Genomic DNA, 27624 nt, shown 5'->3' on the forward strand with positions numbered 1-27624 from the left:
TGGAACACGATGTGCTCTTTCTATCTCAAAGTCTCTCTGAAATGAGATTTGTAAAGTATCAGGAAGCCAATGATACAAAAAATCAATCATAGAGGAAGATGATTTCTCTGCATCTTCCGGCAGACCAAAAATGCGTAGGTTAGATCTACGATTACGGTCCTCCTGCTCAGTGAGATCCTTACGCAAAGCCGCCATTGAACGCTCCAAGTGGCTGAGAGACCTGGATTGCTTGTGTATATTATCCTTAGAGGAACTTATACGTGACTCCGTGGCCGATACTCGAAGAGAAAGGGCTTTGAAGTCATTCCTAATGGCGGACACCTCCACTTGTAGTAAATCCGTATTAGTCTTTGTAGATTGTGCAATATCATGCACCTCATTAAGGCGCGATAATATTGCGTCAAGAGTAGAGGTGGTGTCTGATTGAGCAGTCTCAGGTGTAGGAGACAATGACTTAAGACGTTTAAGCGAAGCACCAGCATCCTTTGGGTCTTTATTAGTTGTGGACCGGCCCATACTTGCAGCCATGAAGAGACAGACCCTAAGAAAAATACACAGCCACTTGAGAAAAAAAAACTGCGTAGTTGCACCCCCAAAAAAAAAGAAATACAACACGCCAAACGTAAGGAGCGCTAAATCAATGACAATGGCGGACTTATATGGTGGAAAAAACAACACAGGGTTCTGGCTGTTTCCAGCAAGGCTAAGCCAAAGACGCTAATAAACAAAACAAAGGCCAGTACTGGATACCCTTAAAAAGGTATTATTATGGTCACCTTATGAACAAAACATAACGGTCCAGATTACGTCATAAGTCCAAATTTTTATTATTTTCGTCAGTTGAACTTTCTATTAGTAAATTATTTCACAAATTAATTGTGCATGTATAAACATTTCAAACGTTAGACATAACAACACAAAATCTTATTACATATTTACAATTTTACAATTTACACACATCCTTTCAAGCATTCATTCTACATTCATCCAACGATACAAACATACAATAAAACACCTTTTGTCAAAAAGAGCAATTGAAAAAAACAGTGAATGATAATCCTTATTTGTATATAGTAAATGTTTTCAGATCAATGTATAGAACATTAAATTCTTTTTGTGGAAAATCAAAACCTTATTGTAAACAATTTAGTCATATGACAAAAGAGTTCAGTCACTCCTAATGAAGGTCAAAAGGTCGACGCGTTTCAAACCCCCAATTCTGGGGTTCTCATCAGGACCAATCTTTTTCTTATGAAGTCAAACAATGACCATGCGTGCTTCTGCAGGACATTCGACAGGTACACAATGACGCTTTTTACAGTGGCGCAGGGTCTCCCGGTTTACGATGCCTCTTGTCACATGTCCGTTCTGTGTTGAAATTATGCTTCGTGTGTTTCAATTGGCAGATTTAATCTCCCTTTCGAAAGCCGGTAGCTTCTCCCTTATATGACTTATATGGTGAGCAGGCATCAAAATGAATGGCAGAGCATCCTATAAATCAAGAGGTTACATCAAGTACATCGTGAGGAAAAAGCAGCTCCAGCCACAAAGAGCAGTACTGAAGAAAGAGAGAGCCTGCAACACAGTATCTAGCCAAGCAGCACACAGAGCATAAAAAAAGGAAAAAAAGATGTTACCATTTCAGCGCCGTGAGGGATAATGGCCAGGATATCCCCACACCGGCAATAATGTAGCAAAAATGGCACTTCTGAGGAGAAAGCGCCGGCTCCGTCACAAGCAGTAAGATGGCGGCCACCCGTGAGGAGACCCAGCGTCACAGCAGCTTGCCGGGGAGAAACATGCAGCCGTCTGCAGAATTTGCCGAAAATGATATCAGAGAACTCCCTTCACATTCCGGCACCTGGAAATGTCATTCCAGTGAAGAGGGGCAGTCAGGAAGCGGCTGGTAATCTCCGACAGCCCCCGCTAGCTTGAGAGCTCAAGCGCAACACGCCATGTTCCAGCGGCGCGCAAGCCACGCCCTCGAATTTCAAAGGTTTTTTAAAAAGGTTTTTAAAAACTAATTCCTAACTATATAACTCCTGAAACCTATGGTTTTTTCAGTGAATTTCAAAGGTTTTTTTAAATGCTAATTCCTAACTATATAAGGCCTGAAACCTATGGTTTTTTCAGTGAATTTCAAAGGTTTTTTAAATGCTGATTCCTAACTATATGAGGCCTGAAACCTATGGTTTTTTCAGTGATTTTCAAAGTTTTTTAAATGCTAATTCCTAACTATATAAGGCCTGAAACCTATGGTTTTTTCAGTGAATTTCAAAGGTTTTTTAAAAACTAATTCCTAACTATATAACTCCTGAAACCTATGGTTTTTTCAGTGAATTTCAAAGGTTTTTTTAAATGCTAATTCCTAACTATATAAGGCCTGAAACCTATGGTTTTTTCAGTGAATTTCAAAGGTTTTTTAAATGCTGATTCCTAACTATATGAGGCCTGAAACCTATGGTTTTTTCAGTGATTTTCAAAGTTTTTTAAATGCTAATTCCTAACTATATAAGGCCTGAAACCTATGGTTTTTTCAGTGAATTTCAAAGGTTTTTTAAATGCTAATTCCTAACTATATAAGGCCTGAAACCTATGGTTTTTTCAGTGTTTTAAAAAAAAAAAATTGATTGGTTAACTGGCTTATTAAGTGTATCTTAGTGAATACATATATTAGCGAGTAATGTTTAAATATTTAAATATATGCATGAGTGATGTAATATGTGACGTCATCAGCAGTGCATTGCAGACGTGCAAGTTATAGTGAGTCCAACTAACTATAACGTGGGAATTTCAATGGTTTTATGCGAGTAAAATTTCCAGCTAACTATAACTGGTGTGAAACCTATGGTTTTTTCAGTGAATTTCAAAGGTTTTTTAAATGCTAATTCCTAACTATAACTGGTGTGTAACCTATGGTTTTTTCAGTGAATATATATATATATAAAATTTCTATGGCAAAATGAAACCCCTCCTTTTGTTCCTTTTCAAATTAAATGTATTAAGTGTTACCACTTTATTCCAATCAAGATGACTTCAGGTGTGCCATACTTTTGTCATAAGTAAGACTGTTAGCGCTCTAGTTGTTCTTTAGAACACTCTGGGACATTCTGTCATTGGGCTATAGTTGGGCTACATCTGGCTGATATTTGGGCTACATTTGTTTTTTTTGTCTCTGGTGGCCATCTTTGGGCTACATTGGGCTACATTTGGGCTCTAACATATATATAGCCCAATGTAGCCCAATATATATTTTTTCAAAGTTAATTTTCGTAAAAACCACTGGAGCACATATCTTGAGACATAGCAAAGGCACATCGGGCTACCAGTCCCTACAATTTTGCCAAGTTTGGTGGAAAACCATTCAGCCGTTCGGGCTAAAAGTGAGTCCAACCGCCCTATGGAAATGAACATGGGGAAAACACGTTTTGGGGCCCCCCTTTTATCTCGGCCCCCGCTTGACGAATCCCCCCCAAACTTTCAGGGAAGGAGCGGAGCGCCGCGAGGCAAAGTTACGGAAGATTTCAGGAAGATTCCTCAACCGGCACCAAAGTTATTCCCAATAGAATGTTGCGATTTCCCTATGGAAAACAATCCTAACTATATATACCTACTGGCTATCGCCAGTAGGTAATGTATATATGTATATGTATATATGTATATATATATATACATATATATATATATATATGTATATATGTATATATATGTATATATGTATGTATATTACCTACTGGCGGTCGCCAGTAGGTATATATAGTTAGGATTTTTTCTCTATGGGTTTTTTGAAAATTCTATGTCTAATAACTTTGGCGTTTGTGGACGGAATTGGCTGAAATTTTCTGGAAAATGGAACATTTTGTTTCTGAGCAGCCACTGGAAATTTGGGGGGAGTTGGTCCAGGGGGGGCCGAGAAAAAAGGGGGGTCCCAAAACGTGTTTTTAACATTGAGTTTTCCATAGGGCGGTTAGCCTCACTTTTAGCCCGAACGGCTGAATGGATTTGCACGAAACTTGGCAAAATTGTAGGGACTGGTAGCCCGATGTGCCTTTTCTAGGTCTCAATATATGTGCTTCAGTGGATTTTGAGAAATTAACGTTCAAAAAAAGATATATATCTGTAACAGCGGACCAGGCAGCGCCCCGGTACGCGTACTTGACGCGTAACGGAACTTCGCGTAGCGAAGTTGATTGGCTCTCCGGTGTCTGTCAACATTCTAAACAGTCCGGAGCGGCCGCCATCTTGTCTCTCGGTAGGATCGAGAGACAAGAGGAGGTCAAAAGCGAAGGGGCAAATGACCTTAAGGGGGCATAGTAGATACTCCCTGACCCCCTAGGTTTGATGTGGAGGCTTTAAAGGGGCCCCGCTAAGCAAAAAAAAAAAAAATTTTTTTTTGTTTTTTTTCGTGGTTAGCGCCCGGTACGCGAACCGGGAAGCGTACTGGGGAGCGTATCACAATAAAAAATGAATGATAGACTTTTCAAATGCTGTATGTTAATTGATTGTTGGTTTTGTTGATTATTTTTTTTTTTTTTTAAACTTTTTTTATTGTGTTTCATAATTTATTAAACTTTCTAACATTTCATTGTCAGAAATTTCATAATCATGGAATATAGATTGTAGTCTCTGAGGTTGTAAAATGTCCTCATTTGCAAGGAGGTTATCTACTGCTTGCACACATTGCAGTAGTTCTTGGTCCCATGTTTCATCCATAAATTCAATCTCATTTGGATCAATGATTTCTGTGTTGGACTCTGGAAGGACAATTTCAAATGAAATGTTTTGTTCACTTTCCATTTTTCCTGAAATTTGCATAAAAAAAATATATATTAGTAGAGGTAGGGCACTGTTGGGATTAATTTTAGATAGGCAGTTTTTATCAGAGAATTTATCTTTGGGCAGTGTATAGTATCAGAGTGGAAGTAGGAATATAAAAAAGTGTATCTAAATTTATAAGTACTACAGAGGGATAGTATATAACTAACAGAAAAAGTTTGCCATATTAACTTAAAGTGCACAATATACTTCAGTTTTAAAAATAACAACTTACCTTTAAAAAGAAGTTGAAGTTATTAATGAAAATCCAAATGAAATGTACACCAGGAAGTAGTAGTCAAAATGGCTGTGTTTCCTTCTCTTCCTTTATATATATTCGGGTACATAACCAATCAAATATCATGTAAAAAAAGTAGAAAATGAAAGTAACATTTTAATTGGTTGTCAATTCCAACACTTCAGATGTGTTTTGTGAAGTAATTTACCTCACGGTATTTAGAGAGGACTACAGGCTAAATGGCTAAATGGAATTCCAATCAAATTTGTGAAAATGGTAGGGATTGGTATGTAGTATGAGCTATTCTATATTTGGTGAAATTGTCTCCAGTGGCTTTTCTGTGAACTACTTTCCCACCTTTTTTGATGGTGTGCTTCCCAGGAAGCGACCCGGTACGCGAACCGTTGAGCGCCTCGGTTCGCGGACCTTAAGCGTTCCGGGAGTCCACCATTTTGTGTTTCGGTCGAATTATGATACAAGATGGAGGGCAAATAATGTTCAGAATGGGTAGAAGGGGGCACGGTAGACTTATCTTGACCCCCTAGGTTTTGTGAGGGTGGCTGAGGAGGCCCATATGTGCGGAAAAAAAAACATTTTTTTTAAAAATTTCGCGAGGTTAGCTCCCGGTACGCGTACCGGGTAGCGCACCAGGGAGCGTATTTTGTTGAAAATTAGTGAAAATAGTTAGAGTAAAAAAATAATTGTGAGTGATTAGATGTAGGGTAGCTCTGAGAAGAGCTTTTGGGTTTATGGTACATTTAGGTACTTATAAGTAGGTACCAATGCACATTCTTAAATTCAGAGTGAAAACTCTGTTGCCCTCATCTGAGAAGTGAACTCCATCTCCTCTGTAGATATCTTGCATGTAGTAACGCAAGTTATTGTTGTACAGGGAGCCCATTCCATGGTCTCTCATGTAAGCTGAAACAGATTTGTTTACATGCTTCCTCGACTTCTCAATTTGTGGACAAAATTGGTTTGACCACCTCCATTTCTGTCTTTGGCATATATTTGAATATACCAAGGCAGTCTGAGGAAAAAGTGCCATTAATTGCTCAAAGGTGTCCTTTAAAAGCATTTCCAGACCTACACCAGTCAAAGTGCCCAAGTCATTACCTCCACAGTGCACAATTAACAGGTCAGGTTTTGGCAAATGCATAAAGGTTTTCACCAATGGTATCAATTGGTGACATTTTAATCCTCTCTGGCCAAACCACTTAATTTCCACATCTTGTAAATTGAGGTTAGGTAAATTTCTGCTTTCAACGTACCTTTGAGCCCAGTGAATATAACTATGACCAACAATCCAGACAGAAAACATGGTGAGAGAAGGTTCTCCTGCAGTCAGATGAAGTGTGGCAATGAAATGGCAGTTGAAAAAATGTGAGTTTGAAATGAAAAAAACTGTGGAGTTTCTGTGTTCATGAAGTAGTAACAGTGATTGGTGGATTTTGATTGATGAAAACAGAAAGTTAGGGTGTAGAGATGTGTTCTTTGAAAGATGTATTTTGAGTGGTCAATAAAAAATCATTAAATGAAAGAAAGCACTGGATATGCAGGTGCACTGAGAGTTCAGAGTTCAATTGCAACATTGTTGTGTGAATTTGCAAACACCAGAGTTTCTCCAAGAGGTGGTTGCTATGGAAAATAGGCAGAAAGGGCAGAGGGGGAAGGGTTTTCATTTGAAAAAAAGTGAGGGAAGAGTTTTGATTGGGTGACATGAGAAATATGTGTGAAGAATTACACCATTTCTGTGCTTTTGATAGCTGCAGACTCTGGAGTGCATACCTTTTGCTCTGCTGAAGACAAATTGGTGTGTTTCTGAGACTGTTTTCAAACTCAAAGTATTTGCTAAGGTGAGAAAATATTTCTTTACTTTAGATAGAGAATAGTGTGCTTTAAGGAGAAAATTATGATTTATGTGGCGCAATTTGCTAGTAAATATGCTCTCACATGTGCATGGAAATTTTTGATTTTGAATGTTTCTGTTATATAGCCATGTTAAAAGTGACTCAACCATGCTGGAAAGTCAATCAAAAAATGATTTCATGTATTTTAATGACATTTTAAGTCATTTTCTGATGTGCAGTGTTTAGAAATTATGATTTGAAAATCGTTTTTGTGGAAAAGGAATTGTTTTTAAAATCATGACAAGGAAATAATGGTGTATGGTTATTTATAAGGCAATTGACTGTCCTTGATGTTATTTTTCTCATTTTAGTGTAAGACCTTTCTCTGTGGCGCAAATTGCTTGTAAATATGCTCTTACATGTGCATGAAAATTTTAATTATCAATGTTTGTGTTACATAGCCATGATAAAAGTGAATCAACCATGCAGGAAAGCCAATAAAAAAACGCTTTCATGTGTTTCAATGACATTTTAAGTCATTTTCTCATGTGCAGTTTTTTGAAATTATGATCTGAAAATCGTTTTTGGGAAAAAGGAATTGTTTTTAAATTCAAGAGAAGGACATAATGGTGTATGGTTCTTTATAAGGCAATTGACTGTCCCTGATGTTATTTTTCCCATTTTAATGTCAGACCTTTCTTTGTGGCGCAAATTGCTTGTAAATATGCTCCCACCTGTACATTGAAAATTTTGATTTTGAATGTTTATGTTACATAGCCATGTTTAAAGTGACCCTACCATGCAGGAAAGCCAATCAAAATACGCTTTTATGTGTCTTAAGGACAATTTAAGTAATTTTCCCATGTGTAGTGTTTTGAAGTTATGATTTGAAAATCGTTTTTGAGGTAAAGGAATGTTGTTAAAATTTATGTTCGCCATATGCCCCCAAATTTCTTTCTCAGGGTTGCAGCAGGGTGCTCTTGAGACACCCCTGCACTTTTGGAATAAATTCCTAATTTGTGATGAGCAAATTGTTAATCGCAAATTGCACCTTCATTTATATGAGCCTCCTAGCCCATGGAAATGAATGGGTAATTTGCAATTAGCAATTTTCTCATCGCAAATTTGGAATGGTAAAGAATCGCTATTTATTCCTTAAAATTCGCTTTTTTGGAAATGCAAAATAGTTATATGATACATATGGCGGTTGATGTCTAACAAGATAAGAAGCTTATGGATACATTTATGATGACTGGTGCAATGAAGTAGAAATCACTTACTTCATTGGTAGGCCTTTACAATAAATTATCTCCTCTGTATTCTTCATCAAGCATAACTTTAATCTGCAATCCTGAGTAGGCCTCACCTTAAACAAACCTCTGGATAGGCCACATCTTATTGTCATCCTGATTTAATCATTTATAATTCTAGGGACAGATTTATGATAGGTGTATACCTCTTTTGTGCCACTTAGAAAACATTGTCCATGGGGAAATGAATTAAAATGTCATTAAGACACATGAATGTGTTTTTTTTAAACGTTTGCAATTTTTTTGGGTCACTTTCAACATGGGTATGTGTCTGAAACAGTCAAAATCTAAATTTGCAATGCACTGGTGGGAGCATATTTACAAGGAATGTGCTTCATGGGGAAAGGTCTTATAATGTAATATGGGAAAAATGACATTAGAGATACTGAAATGCCTTATAGAGAAGCATACACCATTATGTCCTTGTCATAAATTTGCAAACCATTACTTTTCCCCAAAAACGATTTTCAAATTATATTTAGAAAACAGTGCACATGTGGAAATTACTTAAAATGTCAATAATTCAAAAATTGTGATTCCTTAAATGCAATGTATAAAAAAAAAATATGTAAAAAATGATATTAAGGATTTGGAAACTACCACCAACTTGTAGTTTGTGGTAATTTGCGAATTCTTTTCAAAAAGAATTTTTTTTTTAAAAAAAAAAAGGTCCCATATGACGCCCATACATGCCATTAGGGCATGTAGGTGTGCCATGTGCTCCCAAATTTCTTTTTCAGGGGTGCAGCAGGTTGTTCTTGAGATACCCCTGCACGCTTGAAAAAAATCCTATTTTGTGATGAGCTAATTGCTAATCACAACTTGCAACATTAATTCCTATGAGCCTCCTAGCCTATGGAAATGAATGGGTAATTTGCAATTAGCAATTTGCTCATTGCAAATTAGGAATAGTAAAGAATCGCTATTTATTCCTTAAAATTTGCTATTTATAATATGTAAAATATTTTGATGATACATATGGCAGTTCATCTGTAACAAGATAAGAAGCTTAGGGATAGATTTATGATGAGTGGCGCATCCCCAGGGATGTGACAGTCATCCTGCGCCACTGTTCCGCCACCCATGGTGTGCTGCATTTACAATGCGGCGCAGCATGGGGCAAAAAAGGCACAGATGTGTGACGCATCTGTGCTGTAAAGGTGGCGCATTGCTGGAGTTGTATCGTAAGTGCGATGCAGCTCCAGCAAGGATCAGGGGTGCCCCATCTATACAATGCTGCGTCAAGACCTATGCCAGCTTCAAGCAGGTGCAGGGTTTTGAAGCAGCTTTCTCCTATCTGATTGTAAATGCGGCACACCATGGGTGGTAAAGCAGTGGTGCACATTAACTGGTGCATGCCTGGGGATGTGCCATTTAATATAAATCTGCACTTTAACATTTGAGTATGTGCAGGGGACACAGAGTCGTTGAGGCTTATCCAAGGTTAAGAACAGATGAGTCCTGTCCAGTGAAAAATTAGACATAGGCTTCACCTGCTCAGCATCGCTGGACATGGCTAAATAATAGCTGCAAAATGTTACTCTTGTTAAATAATTTTACTATTATAATCTGTGAGATTTGTCTCTTACTCTGCAACATCTCATTGTTGTTGTCTTTCTTTAAAGATAAAGACAACCTCAACATGAGCGACAATCTGCAATCAGTTGATTTTGACCTCATCATTGAACTTGTAATTGAAACATCAGTGGATGTTGATCCATTGGATGATTTAAATCCTGAGGATGAAGAAGAGCGTGATGAGGATGCAGATTTGTCCGAATTATATGATATAGGATGGGAAGATGACCTGCTTGAGCCTTTGGAATTATAAACATTTATTTTTAAAATTTATAATGAATAAAAAGTAAAAAGGTAAACCGTTTAATTTAAAAATAAAGACACCTTCAAAAACAGGTTATGTGTAGTGTCTTCAATAAAATATTAAAATATGCTCATAAAATTAGATCAGATTCACATATAAAATAGCATAGGTAACATAAATATAAATCTCATTTCTTTTCTGCTACTTCTGTATTGTAAATTTGCAAGGACTAAAAAATCTTCTATTTAAAATGTCAAGTAGTGTGTTATGTTTTTGATCACTATTACTGATTTACTGTTTGATAATATTTTTTTATTAACATTTTTATTATATTTTTCCTCAGATTCAACTATGCCTACAAAAATAAGAGAGATGAAGGCTGCAAAACGTCAAAGACAGCAGGAGAAAAAAAAAATGCAGCAGTCCTCTAACAAAAAGATTTCTCAAGCGATGAAGAAAGCACCGGGTAAGAGCTCTAAATATTTCATAAAAAATATTTCAAATAAAAAAAATATTAGTACAGAAAATGTTTCAATCCATAACAACACAAGTAAATCAAATGGAAAGAAAAGGACAAATGAAAATGTTACTGCTAGAGCAAGAGATAAATCTGTGCATGATAGTAGAAGGAAACAACAGTTTACGGAGATTCGTAAACGAATGTTCCGTAACAGGATAATTGGCAATTTGTTAAAAAATATTAAGAAAGGTCAACAGAAATTAGTTTTTTATAGGAGAAAAAAAAAAGTTGAGAAAGTTATTGATCAGGCTTTTGAAATTAAACGTAAGTTATTTATTTTGATAATCAATAGAATTAGGAAGCTAAACAAGGCAATTTTTGATTTCAAAAGAAATAGTAGATGGAAGAGAATAGTTAATCGTAGTAATTTTTGTGAAGTTTTTTCTGGAGAATGGATACATAGTTCAAGCTGTGAGGCATTTTTTAATGAAGAGAGTTATTTCCAGGATAATGATTTGGTGCATGCAGTTGACATCAGTGGTCGTGCTTATGAAGTGAAAGATGGTTGTCCAGTTGAAAAAGAAAAACTTGTGACAACAGAGGCAGAAGAGTTGTTAGGTAATGAGGTTTTAGGAAGACGTGCTAAGGGTCCTGTGTACACCTGGAAGTGTAGTAGTATTTGCAGTGTGCGACAGGATTCTATCAATTTGCTTTGTGATTTTGTACGGTCATTTAACAAGAAAAGTTTGAAGCAGAAAATGAGGTTGTTGCAAGAATTAGATCCTTGCAGAGTGAGAGAAGTGACAGGTTTGCATGGTCATTCACTGGCTTGTCTTTCCAGGAGAGTATGCCAGAGTGTTTTTCATCATTTCAGGATGCTAGCAGTGCATCATAACAAAGTGAGGAAGTTAGTTAGACTGTTGTATTATGCTAAGAGTCCAGCAATTATGCTGAAACAATTATGTGCTGCTCTTCTGCATGGTTCTGAAATAGATGTGAGGAATATATGTGAAGAAATTGAGTTTTGTTACTTTGGAAGTAAAGAGGAGAATGTTGAAATTGAGCAAGAAATAGAGGGTCATTTGGAAGATACTGTACATGTTTCCAGTACAGATAATTTCCAGAGGGAAATTGCGACGTTTGACATGAAATCAAGTGAGAGGCCTAATTTCACTTGTGTGTGTTGTCGACGCACTTATTATAAGAATCAGACTAAGTTAGTGGATTTATATGCAAAAAGTGAAAGGGAAAATAATAGTGAATGGAAGGATTTTGCAACATACTTGATGGTAGAAAATTGTTTTGATTTGGGATTGGATCAACGTGTGTGTACTTATTGTTGTAACAAATTAAAACAAAACCAGATGCCTGCTAGAGCAGTTCATAATAATCTGGAATTGGTTGAGATTCCTTCTGAATTGAAGGACTTAAATACTTATGAATCTATTTTGATTCAAAGTATCCATCCCTTTCAGGCTATTGTAAGAATGGAGCCAAAGACAGGGAAATTGCCTCCATCAGATTTACAGAGAGGATTAAAGGGAAGAGTTGTTTATTTGCCTCTAGATTTGAAGAAAAACATTAACACAATTGGAGTAGAAAAAGTGGAAGAGGAACCTCTGGTTATCTTAGTTAATGGGGTTCCGACAAAGAATAAGAAAATATGGCAAGATTTAGTAGATGTTAGGAAAGTTAAAAAGGCAACATTGTATTTGAAAAAAAATAATAAATACTATAAGAATGTATATGTTGAAGAAGAGGAAGTAAGTGAGGAAGAGGATAGCGATTTGTGTGCTGGTCAAATTGAGAAAGTAGAACTCTCTACTAGTGAGGAAATATATGAACATTATAGTGTTCATCCTTTGCATTCAAAGGAAGTCATGGGGAATGCTATTGAGTTGTTTCAAATGAAACAAGCCAAAGGGAGTCCCATTAGTGTTTGGGAGCAAAGTTTGGAAGCTCGGTGTTTCCCACAGCTTTTTCCAACAGGTCAGGGAGGAAGATATGATGAGCGACCTCATCAAATTCCTGCTTCTGAATACCGGACTTTGCGATTGTATGCAGGAGATGCTAGGTTTCGACAATGCATTCCATATTTGTTTCATCTCCTGTTTGAAAGCGATCTGTCTGGACTGTCATATGCAGTGAACCACATCTTGAAAAGTGGTATACACATGCAAAACATCTCGGCAAGTGATTTTATGGATAAAGTGAATGTCCAAGATAGTATTTTGGATTCTCACCTGATTAATCTCATGGCGTGTCAGCGTGGTACTAATGAGTACTGGTACCGTCGTCATGGTGATTTAAAATGTATGCTGAGGAACTTAGGTACTCCCACATGGTTCCTCACTCTGAGCTGTGCCGAGTATGGCTGGGAAGACTTACTTGAATTTCTACGAGAGGCAAATGCTAACGTAGAAAACATCGAATTCAAGACACCCGGAGAACTGTGCTCTTTGGATCCAGTCAATGTATGTAGGTACTTCAATCATAGATTTGAAGCTATGATGTCTTTCATCATGAATAAGAAGAATCCACCTCTTGGAGAGGTGTTGGATTTCTTCTGGAGAAAGGAGTACCAAGCAAGAGGTGCTCCTCATATACATATGTTGCTGTGGATCAAGGATGCACCTAAATTTGGAACGGATCCAGATGACTCAGTGATGAGTTTCATCCAACAGTATTCTACGTGTGCTGTTCCAAACGCAAAGGAGAAGAAAAGCCTAAGAGAAAAAGTTCTGCGTTTCCAAAGCCATCGATGTGGAAAGTACTGCCGTCGTAAATTCCGAAACAAGGACAAGTTCTACACTAAATGTCGTTTCGGCTATCCACGACCGGTGATTTCTAAAGGAAGAGTAAACAGTTTGATGTCTTCGCTGCGACACAATGTCATGAAGAAATCACCTAAAAACACTTACAATTTGAAGAGGAACGAAGAGTCCAAGTACATCAACGACTACAACCCGGTGATTTTGTCCATGTGGAATGCTAACATGGATATACAGTTTGTGGCTGATAACTGTATGGCTGTGGCTCGGTATGTGACGTCTTACATCACCAAAAAAGAGAAGACAGAATTGAAGGATATGTGGGAGGACATTTCCCATGAAAAGAGCCTCAGCAAGAAGTTGTACAGTTTCAGTCTGAAGATGTTGTCGCATCGAGAAATCGGAGCGTACGAATGTTCTGACCGGTTGTCTTCAGCAAGTCTCTATGCCAAGTCCAGGAGTATCGTTTGGGCGAGTCTTGGTCTTGCTGCAACGCGTAATCGAGTTCTCAAACCTGTGCGGGAAATTGAGTATTTGGCGGAAAAGGAGCCAAACAGTACCGACATTTTGAAGACCAACATGTTGGATACATATTATCCAAATCGAAGCAGTCACCTCGAGAATGTTTGTCTGTATGAGGTTCTGCAAAATTACATGTTCAAGAGGAACATCAAAGAAGATACTGAGAAAGGAGTGTATGCTGTAATAGGAAGTGAGGGATGTCTGGTGAAGCAAAGAAAATGCCACTTGATAAACCATCGAAAATTGAGTGGCGAATCTCCTGAAAAAAAGGAGTTTTTCTATTTAGCACTTTTGCAACTTTTCAAGCCTTGGCGTGCAGAAGAGGAACTGCTTGGAGATTTCCTCTGTTATGAAGACTCTTTCAATGCCGCCAAGGAGACCATAGAATGTCCTGCTTTTCCCAAATATGTAGAAATGTTGAATGCGGAAATTGAGCAGGAAGCAACAATTGCAGCCGAGATTGCCAGAGACAGTTCTCAGGACAGTCAGAGTTCTGCTTCATTGAGTCAGGATCCACTAGGAGGACCTCTTATTGAAAATGAAGCTGCCACTGCTATGAATGAGGTGGAAAGAGCCATGGCACATGCTCAAGAGGATGTGGTTAACTTAGAAGAGTTGGAAAGGCAACTCAACGTTGAGCAGAGGAAAATATATGACGAAGTTACCATGCAAATTGATCATGGATTAAGTCATGATAAGAAAGAGTGCTCATGTACGTCGTTGAAGCCTGTCCGACTGTACGTGAGTGGAGAAGCGGGAACTGGAAAAAGTTTCCTCATTAAAGCAATTTCATGCTATTTGCAGGAAAGGACAGAGTCATCGCTGTCTTGTGTTGTCACTGCTCCAACTGGACTGGCAGCACATAATATTAAAGGGATTACTTTACATCGTTTACTGATGCTGCCAGTGGAGCATGACAACAAATTAGAATATCACAAGCTATCTGGAGATGCTTGTTTTGAAGTTTCAAGAATCTTGAGGAAAATGAAACTTCTTATCATTGACGAAGTAAGCATGGTTTCCAATGTCATGCTTGCCTTTGTGCATTTGAGGATGCAAGAAGTTCTCAAAACAGAGTATGATGTGTTATTTGGTGGCAAACACATCATTGTTTTCGGAGATCTTCTGCAGCTGACACCAGTGAAAGGGCAACCTGTGTTCAAAATGCTCACGCATGAAGATACCAGGAAGTGCCTAGGCAGCATTGGCAACGTCAATATATGGTTAAACTTCAATTATGCTGAACTGCATGAAAATATGCGTCAGGCAAAGGATGAAGTTTACAAGACTATTCTACAAGATGTTAGAATTGGAAAAGTGACCGAGCATGGAAAAGAAGCTTTACATGCACGATTACTGTCAAATTTATATCCAGAACAAGATGTTGTGCCTGAGAATATTTTTCAGAAAATTACTGATAAGAAATCTGGAATATGTTTGATGCCAACTCTTGCAGAATGTGCCAAATTTAACAACAAAATGTTGCATATAGAAAAGCAAGAGATTGTGAAAGTGGAAGCTATTGATAGAGTACAGCATATGGGATCAACAATTATTTTGTCTGAGAATCTGAAATCAAAATTGGATTCATTAGAGAAGACTATATCTAAAACTGCAGGTTTTGAAAAGACTCTGAATGTGTGCTTGAACTGCCGTATAATTTTAAGAAGGAATTTACATGTTGAAAGAGGTCTGGTAAATGGATCAATGGGTAATGTTGTTGATTTTGTGAAATACAGAAATAGAGATGGAATTGAATTTTTAAAAATTAAATTTGATGGCATTGAGGAAGTACAGCTAATTGCTCGTTGTTCTGCTAGATTTTTGCTTGTAAAAGACTTATATGTTCGCCGTAAGCAGTTCCCTGTTTGCTTGGCATATGCGGTGACAATTCATAAATCGCAAGGTTTAAGTGTAGACACTGCATTGGTGAATATTGGCAGTTCTGTGTTCAAGGAGGGTATGGCATATGTGGCATTGTCACGAGTTAGAACTTTATCGGGATTGTACTTGATTGAGTGTGATGTCAGAAACATTTGTGCAGATCTAGATTGTGTTAAGGAATACAATAGGTTAAGAAGAGAGTATGCGCCACATTTGCCTCAGTTTCCTTTGTTTGAGAAACGTCTGGTAGGCCGGAAACGAAGAAATGAGAACAATACTGGGGAGGTTGTAGCAAAAAGACAAAAAGTGAATGAACCTAAAATTACAAGCAGAAACAAAGAGGATTCTGTTGAAGATGTTGTTGGTTTTCAGTTTGAAAACAGTTCTGGTGTCAACTGCTATGCTAATGTAGTAATGAATGTTTTGTTTTCTCTAAAAAATGTAAAAGAAGAGATTGTGGTCAATTCTGATCAAAGATTTTGCAGTTTGTTGAATTCTGTGTTAGAGAAATGTAGCACAGATAGAACAAAAATAGAAAGTGTGTCTGAAATTCGAAACCTGTTAGACAGATGTTCAGGGCAAACACAATTCTCTCAAAATATTCAGCAAGATTGTCAGGAGTTTTTAATGTATATGCTTGATGTATTACATGCTGAAGGTGTAGATGTAGATCAGCTGTTTGGGCTTTCTTATCAATGGCAGCATGACTGCGAGAACTGTATGGTATCAAGTACTACTAGTGTAGACTCAGAAAGATTTATATATTTAACTTTGCCAGACAGTAAATCAGTCTCCTTTAATAAGCTAGTAAACGCTGCTAATCACAGCATGGAGTGTAGCCAATGTAAATCTGAAATGATGTCCACATTATTTATACGAAAATATGGCCAGTACGTCATTTTAATGTTCCAACGATGTAGGCCTGATGGAACAAAATTGACAACTTTAATAAAAAAATTTGTAGCTTCGCAGTTGTCAATATCAGGAAGGACTTTTGTAACTACAGCAATTATATATCATGACGGCCCTTCAATATCATCAGGACATTACACAGCTTATTTAAAGTCTAGAAATGGATGGTCATTCTGCAATGATTCTGTTTTAATTTTCAAAAAAAAATTGCCGTATGACCTTAAAAACTCTTACCTGGTGTTTTTAAAACCAAAATTTTAGGAAAATAATCTCGGGATATGATCTGTGGAATTTCAAGAAGTTCTAATGGCTCCTACACAATTTGGCCTTGAGGATAAGTGTAGTTCAGAGACATAACTTCTAATCAAAGGATTGGACATTATGGAGATGTATGTGCACTTTAAATGAGTTCAGAAAAATTGTTTCTTTTCATAAGCTAATTGAAGCAGCCAATCAAAACATGGAGTAGAGGGAATGTAAGTCTGCAATGCTGTCTACTGTTTTACATTGCTTTGTGATTAAAAGTGATGTAGAGAATTAAATAATTGTAGTACTCATAGAGGTAGTGTAAGTCTGCTTCATATTAAGCAGTATCAGTGTCATAGGAAATGTAGAACATGACTGACCAAGAAGGGGAAGATATTATTATTCCAGGATTGTGAAAATGATCTTCAACATTTTAATTCTGAAAGTTGCGGAAATGCCAAATGATGGGATTGGCTTACAAGAAATCCAAGAGTTATAAATATCTCTGACTAGATTTGGCCTTGTGGAAAATAGTGGTAGAGAGCAAGAAGTCATTTATTGCATGTAACGTGTTTTTAAAAACGATGGAGCTTTTCTTTCAGAAAGTGGCGGGCTGAAAGTAATAACAGCACAAAAGAGTGTAAGCTGTTTATAGGACATCCTTGGACGTCATGGAAAGTAAGTTAACTTTAAGGAGTTCTGAATTTTATTTTCTGATGTTGTATGGGTTTTTTAAACACAATCATTTTGATTGTGTTTTTTTTTCCCCGCTGTTACATGATGAATACCTTCAAGTCACTGTTTTTAGTGAATTTTGATACATTCTGAGAACAGCAAAAATAAACCATTTAACATGTATAATTAATTCTGTACTGTTTGCATTTATGATGTATATGTAGAACTGTGTAGGAGGCATGGAGAAGGTGAGTTTTCTGTAAGTGTTAAATTTATTGTATGCAGTGCTGCACTTCTACGTAATCTTTCATATGCTGGACTACATCTGCACAATGAGATACCTAAGCAAAGGAAACACAAGTGATGTGATTGTGAAATGAGCAAAATAAATTGCACATATTTCAATTACATCACTTGAGTTTCCTATCATTACGAATCACATTGTGCAGATCAAGTTTAGGTCTGTCCAGGGAAACATAGGAGGTTTCTACTTTGTTGAAGAGTGCAGTGGACATGACTCACTTCATTAGTAGACTTTCACAGATATTATCTCCTCTGTACACTTCAACAAGTGTAAATCTCATCTTGAACTCTGAGTAGGCCTCACCTCAAACAAATCTCTGGATAGGAGACATGTTATTGGCATACTGAAGCGACACTTTTCTGAAACAAGAGCAATGCAAAAGATGCACCATGTTTTAAGATAGTCCTCACTTCATCTGCATCAAGATACTGTTAGTTTAAAATGTATATCTTTAGCAATGTGTAGAGGACCTGGAGAAGCAGAAGCTTCTGTCAGTGTCAAAGTTGTTGAAAAACTATTTGTCCTTCAATATTTTCCCTTGTCTTTTGTAATTTTTAAATACATATTTTAATTTTTTTTTAAATGTTGGTTCTCTCTTTCACAGATTGAAAGTATAGAAATAAAATGTGATTAATTTAACAGCAATTACAAGGTAAATAGTTGTACTCTTTTCGTTACATTTCTATCACATTCACCTACTATTAGATCCACTGCTTCACTTCTTTAATCCTCAGTTTCCTGCCTTTGCTACTTTCCTCATTCCTTTCTCTATTACCTATTTACTCAACTCCTTCCACTCTTTTTCTCAGTCCCTCTGTTCTCATAGTTTCTCAGTCTTGTTCACTCACTCCATCTCTATTACTCTTAGTGTCTGTGAATTACTTTCCCAACTTTTTTTTTTTGGGGACCGCTTCCTGGGAAGTTGCCCGGTTCGCAAACCAGCAGCGTTATGGCAGTCCACCATTTTGTGTTTCGTTCGAATCAAGATACAAGATGGAGGGCAAATAATGTTCAGAATAGGTAGAAGGGGGCACGGTAGATGTATCTTGACCCCCTTGGTTTTCTGAGGGTGGCTCAGGAGGACCATAGTTCTTCACTCTTGTTCACTCTCTCTGTTTCTATTAATGTCACTGTTTATGACTGATCAAAAAAATGTTTTTTAAAAAAGAACAGTAACTATAAGGGAAGGAAATAGACAGTTATGTTAAAAGAAAGACAGCTAAAGGGAGTAAACTAACGATACTGTTACCTACAATCCACTGCTGTTGATGTTACTGACCATGTCATGAATGATGTAATATGTGAAATCATCAACAGTGGATTGTAGGTAACAGTATCCTTATTTTACTCCCTAGAGCTGTCTTTCTTTTAACATAACTGTGTATTTCCTTCCCTTATAGTTACTGTTCTTTTTTAAAAAATATTTTTTTGGTTAGCTTCCGGTACGCGTACCGGGTAGCGCTCCGGGAGCGAACTAAGAGAAATACAGGTTGGCAGAGTTCCAAATTTTCTACTAATTTTTTTATAATGGGGAGTTAGTTCTGAAAAGAACTTTTTTTTTTATGTTTTTGTTGTTTTATATTTTTTTTAGTATTTTTTGAACATTTTTTTACTTTTTTTGTATTTTCTGAACGTTTTTAAAAATTTTTTGGTTTTTTTGGGGGGGGGGGAAACAAAAACGATCCATTATAAAGGGCTCAACAGGAGCAAAAAAAAAAAATGAATTTATTTTTTGGTGCGTTTTGTGCAAACATTAATATGATTTTGAATTGCTCGCAAAATCAAAGTGATGCTACTTTCTCTGTAGCAGATGAAAGCGCCACATTCCACGCACACTTGTTTTACGTGACCAAACAACATTTGGATGTTTGCAATCACCTCCCTCGCCTCTGGTCCCGACACCTCTGGAACCACCGATCTTCTTGCCATTTGGAGGGGATGTTGTTGTTGGTCACGTAGCTGGGCAGCACTATAGTTATTTGGGTGCCACCTACTCATATGCCGATGCATAGTATGATTCCCATAACTATATTTTTTATCGGTGCCCCTTGACAATCTGTCACCGCATATGCGGCAAAACACGTAACGAGCATTCACTTTCTTTTGCCCCTTAGGAATTCTGTAGAATTGCCAGATATAATTCTCCTGTCGATTGTACCTCCTGGGCTCCTCTGGCAAAAACTCATGCTCTTCCTCCTCTTCCTGTTCTTCCTCTTCTTGCAGAATTACTTCTGCAGGTGGTCCTCTCTTTCTTGGATTTGGTGGAGGTGGTGGGCTAGCACCAGCTGAAGCTACTAATGAAGCCATCACAAAGTCTCAATAAAGGGTCTTTCTCTCAGCAAGATGAAAGTCAGAGTGATGAAAGAAGGAGGGGTTTTCATCATTTGGGAAAAACAAAAGTTCTAAACCAATGACAAGTGTCCATTTTAGATCACATGACCTTGTATTACATCATTAGGAAACCAAAAGTGAAATGAACCAATGAAAAGTGTTATTATCGAGTCACATGACCTGCTATGTTTACATTACGCGGTCGGCGCCGCGCCGCGGATCGCTTCCGGTTCGCGTACCGGTGCGCTTCCGGGTACGCAAACGTAGCACGTAATATGACGTATTACGCGAGAACGCGAAACGTCATGCTGACGCGAAGCGTCACCATGTTGTTTTGTAACGCGAGAGGTGCGCAAAAGGAACGTTTACCAGTTCGCGTACCGGGTCGCGCCTCCGGATTGAGCTAACGGGAAGCTAACCGGTACGCGTACTGGGAGCGAAACAAAAAAAATACAAAAAAAATTGTATAAAAAACATGTAAAAAATATTTTTCTTTTTAAAGAATAATACATTGTAAAGGTTTTGATATTAGCTATTAAAAAACCAATGAAATTCACTGAAAAAACCATAGGTTATAGACCATATATAGTTAGGAATTAGCATTTACAAAACCTTGAAAATTCACTGAAAAAACCATAGGTTATAGACCATATATAGTTAGGAATTAGCATTTAAAAAACCTTATTTTACTCACACAAAACCATTGAAATTCCATATATAGTTAGTTGCACTAACTATGTATCGCGCACCCGCAATCCACTGCTGATGATGTCACATATTACATCATTCATGACATGGTCAGTGACATCACTGATGACATCACTGATGACATCTCAAATGACATCACTGATGACATCACTGATGACATCATCCAGTGACTGTGTGTTTCTGTAAAGTTTAAATATGTTTTAGATATTGAAGAATGAGTAGATGTATAACTGTCTGGACGAAGGATTTAGTAGGTGCATGACTGAATGTATGAGTGAGTGATTAAATGTGTCTCACTGAGTGCATGGGTTAGTGACTAAACTGTCTTAATTTGTGCATCATTATGTCTGTTGTTCTGTAAACTACTGCATGTGTTGATCAGTAGCTATATGATTAACTATATGGGTTATTGATTGATTGTCCAAGTATTTGTATGGGAGACTGAGTGTGTGTGTGGCTGGCTGGGAGGTGTGTGACTCTGTGCAGATCAATGTGTACTTGTATCAATGATTGTATAAGAAAGTAAGTATGTGTTACTATATGTTTGAAAATGTAAGGTGCTCTATGTTTAACTGTATAGACAAGAAAATGGAAGTGTGATTGATTCTTTACAGGACTGACTAGGTGTGTGAGTAACTCCATGGATGAGTGGCAGAGTGTGAGTGTCTGTATAGGTGTATGAGTGCATATGATAGTGTTGTAAAGATGAGTGATTGTATGTATGAATGATTGTATGGGTGAATGAGTGAATGTGTGTGTAGACGTAGGAATCAGTGAGTACGTATGTAGTAACTAGTATTGGTGTGTCAATGGTTTCAAAAATTATACTCTGTATTTAACACTGGGTGAAACAGAGGTTATATTAAAATGTGAGGAGATGCATTGTATTGTCACATGAATGATATCATCAGTGATGTGGTCATTGATGTCAAATGAGATGTCATCAGTGATGTCATCAGTGATGTCATTTGAGATGTCATCAGTGATGTCATCAGTGATGTCACTGACCATGTCATGAATGATGTAATATGTGACATCATCAGCAGTGGATTGCGGGTGCGCGATACATAGTTAGTGCAACTAACTATATATGGAATTTCAATGGTTTTGTGTGAGTAAAATAAGGTTTTTTAAATGCTAATTCCTAACTATATATGGTCTATAACCTATGGTTTTTTCAGTGAATTTTCAAGGTTTTGTAAATGCTAATTCCTAACTATATATGGTCTATAACCTATGGTTTTTTCAGTGAATATATATATAAATATGTATATATGTATATATATGTATGTATATATATATATGTATATATATAAATATATGTATATATATATGTATATCTCGAGCTCCGTGGTTCCAAAAAACCAATAGAAAAGCACTCGCAGCAGGTTAAACTTCGTTTTCAAGTTTTATTGCGCAAAATAATCTCAAACAGACGCGTTTCAGCTCTTGCCTTCGTCAGTGTCAGCTGGCGGCGACAAGGCGGAAGTGTAATAAAGCAAAACCATTGAAACAAACAATGGACCACTTTCTGCAATGTATGAGCGCCATCTTTGAATGGTTGATTACCCAAATTATTCAAAACAAAAACAATCAAGCAATGTTTGAACTGGTCAACACAAACCGAATATTAAGCAGACCGACTACATTAGTTGGACAATTATTTACATGCTATATACACAATATTTACATTATTGAGCCCTGGATGGGCTGATTCATCGTGTTTGTTGATATAAACAACTCGTTCTCTGTAAGTCAACCAGACCCACATTGCACTAAATCAATACACACTCTCATTGGGAAAGGGCATCTGTAGGCTGATTCCAATCATCTAACCTATAACCAATGTTCTTTATTTACAATTATGGCCTGGATGGCCCATTCTGTGTATTATTAATGACATGCATTCCTATCCATACACTTTAGCTTAAATAACCCAATGTCATAGATTAATTTCGGATTCAAATGCCCGACTACCAACAGAAATTTAATTATAATTCTTAAATAAAGCAAAATATTCTCAGGTAGAGACACTTATATTTTCAGCCCTATTGTTATCGATTGCTGTTTCTCAAAGGTGTGATAAAAGTTCCTCCCCTGCGTTCAGACCTCCGGGTGACTTTGTTTGGAGGTCCACAATGTATCTGGACTCCAGACGCCTAAGCTTCATTTTCAGGTCCCCGCCCCTTATGTTTTGTGGGACACAATCTAAGCTAAAGAAGCTTAGGAGGGTCCTGTCACTGTTGTGACATAAGGCAAAATGTCGGGCCATCGGATAGCTCTCATCTTTGTTAGCGATGGCCCTTTGATGTTCCAAAACCCGTAATTTAACCACCTTAATGGTGCTCCCCACGTATCTAAGTCCGCAGGGGCATGTTAGACAGTAAACCACAAATGTGGTTGAGCAAGTAATAAACTTGCTAATCCTGATCTTGGTGTTTTTATGTGGCACATGATAGGATAATACTCTCTGGCTGGTACTACATGCCTTGCATTTCCCACATGGGTATGACCCATGCATGGCCTGTAGGTCTCCTTTAGGTTTCTCTCTCGCAAGGTGACTTGTGACCAACCTATCTTTTAATGATCTTATTCTTCTAAAGGTGATCATGGGATGTTTTTGTAAATCCTTCCCTATTAGGGGGTCGGATCTCAAAATTCCCCAATTTTTGGACATGATCGCTCGAATTCTATTCGCTGCCACCGAATAGTTCGTTATCAGTCTAATAATGCCACTCCCACCTTTGGTTGTTGCCATCCTCTTGTCAGTCAGCAGGGTTTTCCTATCAATAGCTTTCACCTTGTGTTCAGCTTGTTGGAGTGTTTTTTTGGAGTAACCGCGTGCTTTGAAGCGTGTTACGCTTCTGCAGGCAGCCTCCGTAAAGTCATTGTCCAGAGAACTGTTGCGCTTTATCCTCAACAGTTCCCCGTAGGGGATACTCTTAACCAGGGGGGCTGGATGGCTGCTTCGCCCATGGAGGACAGAGTTACCTGCCGTCTCTTTTCTAAAGAGGGCAGTCTGAATTGTACCAGAATCAACGAAGACCCTTAGGTCTAGGAAATTCACTTCAGTTTTACTAGTATAGTATGTGAATTGCAGATTTAAATCATTCTGATTGAGTGTCTGTATATACTCTAAGGCTGAAGACTCTGACCCTCTCCAAATGAGGAAAAGGTCGTCAATGTACCTTCTCCAGCATAATATTTTGTCAACCCAATCAGTTTTGTCATCCGCCCAGGCTACCTGCTTCTCCCACCAGCCCACGAATAAATTTGCGTAGCTGGGGGCGAAGCAGGTACCCATGGCAGTCCCCCTGACTTGTCTATATCGTTGATTCTGAAAGACAAAGATGTTATTCATTAAGCAAAAGGACATGAATTCCAAAATCATTCTGCTGTGTTCCAGGTGGCGTGCCGGACGTAGATTCAAAAAAGTCTTAGTAGCTGCAATCCCATCACAGTGACTGATGCTCGTATAGAGGCTTGAAATGTCCATTGTTATCATTATAAAATCATCCTCCCACTCCACATCCTGTATCTGTCTGAGGAAATCCTTAGTGTCCTTAGTATATGAGCTCAGCTGAGCTACCCAAGGAGCCAAGAAAGAGTCAATAAATCTCGACATGTTCTCGGTCAATCCTCCTATGGATGACACAATCGGTCTCCCTGGTGGTTGTCTGGCATCTTTGTGTATTTTCGGGAGGTGATAAAAGCTTGGAAGTCTGGGCTGTTTGTTTTGTAGAAAGATATACTCCTCCCTTCCCAGTATGCCCTTTCCATGCCATTTGTCAATGAGAGAATGATAACTACGGATGCTGTCCAAGTATTCTTTCTCAGTTGCTGGCATATAATTGTTCTGGTCCTGTAGTTGACGTAGGGCTTCCTTGCAGTAGTTTTCTCGACTCTGGATAACCACGTTTCCGCCCTTATCGGACGGCTTGATTATTATTGAGTCATCTTGTTCAAGGTTAGATATGGCCTCTCTTTGCTGGAATGAGAGTTTCCACTTAATTTTCCCTTTTTGGTCTTCTTCAAGTTTAGATAAGTTTTGTAGATCCTGAATAACGGCTTCAGAGAAAATGTCCATTGCATCAGTTGGATATATATATGTATGTACGTATATATATGTATATATGTATGTACGTATATATATGTATGTACATATATATGTATATATGTATATGTATATATGTATATATGTATGTATATAGGTGGACACCTTCGAGCTTTGATTTATACGCGGCCGTCCAGCCGCGGAGTATGCACCACCCCGGTACCCTGGGGGTCACGAAAGTGAAGCAGCAGTCGTACTTGGAATCGAGGACGGGCCCACTTGTGGAGTCCATACAGGACTTGATTGTGTGCTTCCTGGACCACACTTCCCAGAATGCACAGTCTCATTTGAGCCTCCCATCGGTGGGTGTGTTGCATATAAAATGGAGAAGTGGGTCGGTGGTTGCGCACACCGCTTCCGTTAAAGCCCCTGAAGAGAAGCATATGGAGCTTCGAAACGCGTCGGGCAGATCCCGTACGGAGCGGCGTCTACGAGTGGATCCCCGTCCTCACCTATACATAAACCAAGCTGCTGTTCGCGTGCTACTCAAAGGTAGACACCTTCGAGCTTTGATTTATACGCGGCCGTCCAGCCGCAGAGTATGCACCACCCCGGTACCCTGGGGGTCACGAAAGTGAAGCAGCAGTCGTACTTGGAATCGAGGACGGGCCCACTTGTGGAGTCCATACAGGACTTGATTGTGTGCTTCCTGGACCACACTTCCCAGAATGCACAGTCTCATTTGAGCCTCCCATCGGTGGGTGTGTTGCATATAAAATGGAGAAGTGGGTCGGTGGTTGCGCACACCGCTTCCGTTAAAGCCCCTGAAGAGAAGCATATGGAGCTTCGAAACGCGTCGGGCAGATCCCGTACGGAGCGGCGTCTACGAGTGGATCCCCGTCCTCACCTATACATAAACCAAGCTGCTGTTCGCGTGCTACTCAAAGGTGGACACCTTCGAGCTTTGATGTATGTATATATATATATATATATGTATGTATATATATATATATATGTATATATGTATGTATATATATATATGTATGCACGTAGCTCGTCACTCAAACCAGGCAGCCGCCGAAGTTTTCTGCACAAATGACGAAAGCAGACCCAGATTCTGTGCTAATTCAAGGTGGTTTTATTTTTTCAGCCAGCCAGCCGCCATTACGCGTTTCGCCTCCAACCAAGCTTGATCACATGGCAAATTGCGGTAGGCAGTGACCGGTATTTAAAGTGACAGTGCATAGGTAATACAGAGTATCTGCCGGATACACATGGAAGAAATACTCCTGTTCAATAACTGTGCAATTTAGCAAATTCGATACAAATACCACAATTGAATAATTATAAGATGAATAAATATGGTAAAATCATATAAAATTCATAGTGTTTGCTGGAGTATATGGATACTGACTGTTGAATTGTAGGCCTGAAACACAATTGTGTACTTAGTTAGTCAGAGTCCTGCACCCTACACGTAGAAGTCGTGCACCAAATGCATTGCAGTCGCGCACCCTACACGATAGGAGTCGTGCATCCAACGCGTTCACACCAGGGGGCCGCACTGAGCGCTGCACTGGGAACGCGACTCCTAATTTGACCGTAAAAAAAATACCCCCTATCACTAATTTCTATTATCCACGGGAGCCCCATCCCCCGGGGCTTACATAAAATGTTAAGGACCGTGGGGGGAGCCCCAATGCCCCCACGGTCCCAGCCGGCTCCCCACATCCTTCGGGAGCCGGCATTGCTTTTCCACATGGGGAGCTGCTAACATGCAGCTCCCCGTGTGGAAAAGCAATCTGGTTTGGATTTTGAAAGAGAGAGCAGGTTTCCTGCTCTATCTTTCAAAATCCAAACCAAGTTTGCTATGGGAGGGAGGGAGCCACAAATCTCCGGCCCTCTCATAGAAAACTGCAGTGTCCCGGGAGTGGGCACCCCAGGACACTGCAGGAGCCGGCCCTGTGGAGTGGCGCTCCCCAGGGCCACAACAAGGCTCCAGAAGGAGGGGCACGTAGCCCCCCTCCAAAAATACACAAAGCCCTGGGGGGTGGTGGTCCCCGGGGCTTGGGGGGGCTATTGTGCCCCACCCACGTTTTTTGCTGGGGAGGCCTTGGAGCCCCCCAACTATTTATTTTGTAGCCCCGGAGGGTGACAGTCCCTGGGGCTGAGGGGCCCCTCTGGGCCCCCATTAAATGTAATAATGTTGCCCCTGGGATTTGGCCCCCCCGGGGGCTAATTATTAAAGAAGCACCGTTTTTTTTGTTTTTTTTATGACAGGATCCGCGCACCCTGCGCGCACCCTGCCTAAGTAGGTCTAGAGGGTCAGGGTATTTCTACCCTGCCCCCTTTATACATTTTGCACACTTATTCCACTAACTTCTTCAGCCTCGCATCTACCGAGGCACAAACACTTCCTAGTTTTGAATGTTGACAACCACTTGACAGCCAATTAGCATTCAGCGCGCGATCGGGACGGTGCGCTTAGGGTGCGCGGATCCACCGCGTCCATAGATATATATGTACATTTAAATGTCATTTTCTCAGGAAGTACTGAACAGATTTACACCATTTAAGCAAAAGGCACGAGTACGAACTAAGGACTGCCTCTTTGCCAAATTTGGTGTAATTCAGTTCAGATGTTCGGGCTGTAGCCATGATGAATGGTTCCTATGGAAAATTCCTCTGGGACAAACCTTACTGACGGTGTCTGAGGGGGGAG

The 27624-nt window shown here is 38.9% G+C and overlaps 2 long non-coding RNA genes across 3 annotated transcripts in view; one reads left to right on the forward strand and one right to left on the reverse strand.

Annotated features, from left to right (window-relative positions):
* The window catches only part of LOC144825036 (uncharacterized), a 112122-nt gene that overhangs the window by 61446 nt on the left and 23052 nt on the right, over positions 1-27624 (reverse strand). The gene's annotated exons all lie outside the window — the stretch shown is intronic.
* LOC144825035 (uncharacterized) lies at positions 10378-18461 on the forward strand. The gene is made up of 3 exons (XR_013609247.1): positions 10378-10501; positions 17433-17508; positions 18414-18461. It is a non-coding gene; the product is annotated as an uncharacterized LOC144825035 (long non-coding RNA).

Source organism: Lissotriton helveticus, chromosome 3_1, assembly GCF_964261635.1.
Source record: "Lissotriton helveticus chromosome 3_1, aLisHel1.1, whole genome shotgun sequence".
Lineage (NCBI taxonomy): Eukaryota > Metazoa > Chordata > Amphibia > Caudata > Salamandridae > Lissotriton > Lissotriton helveticus.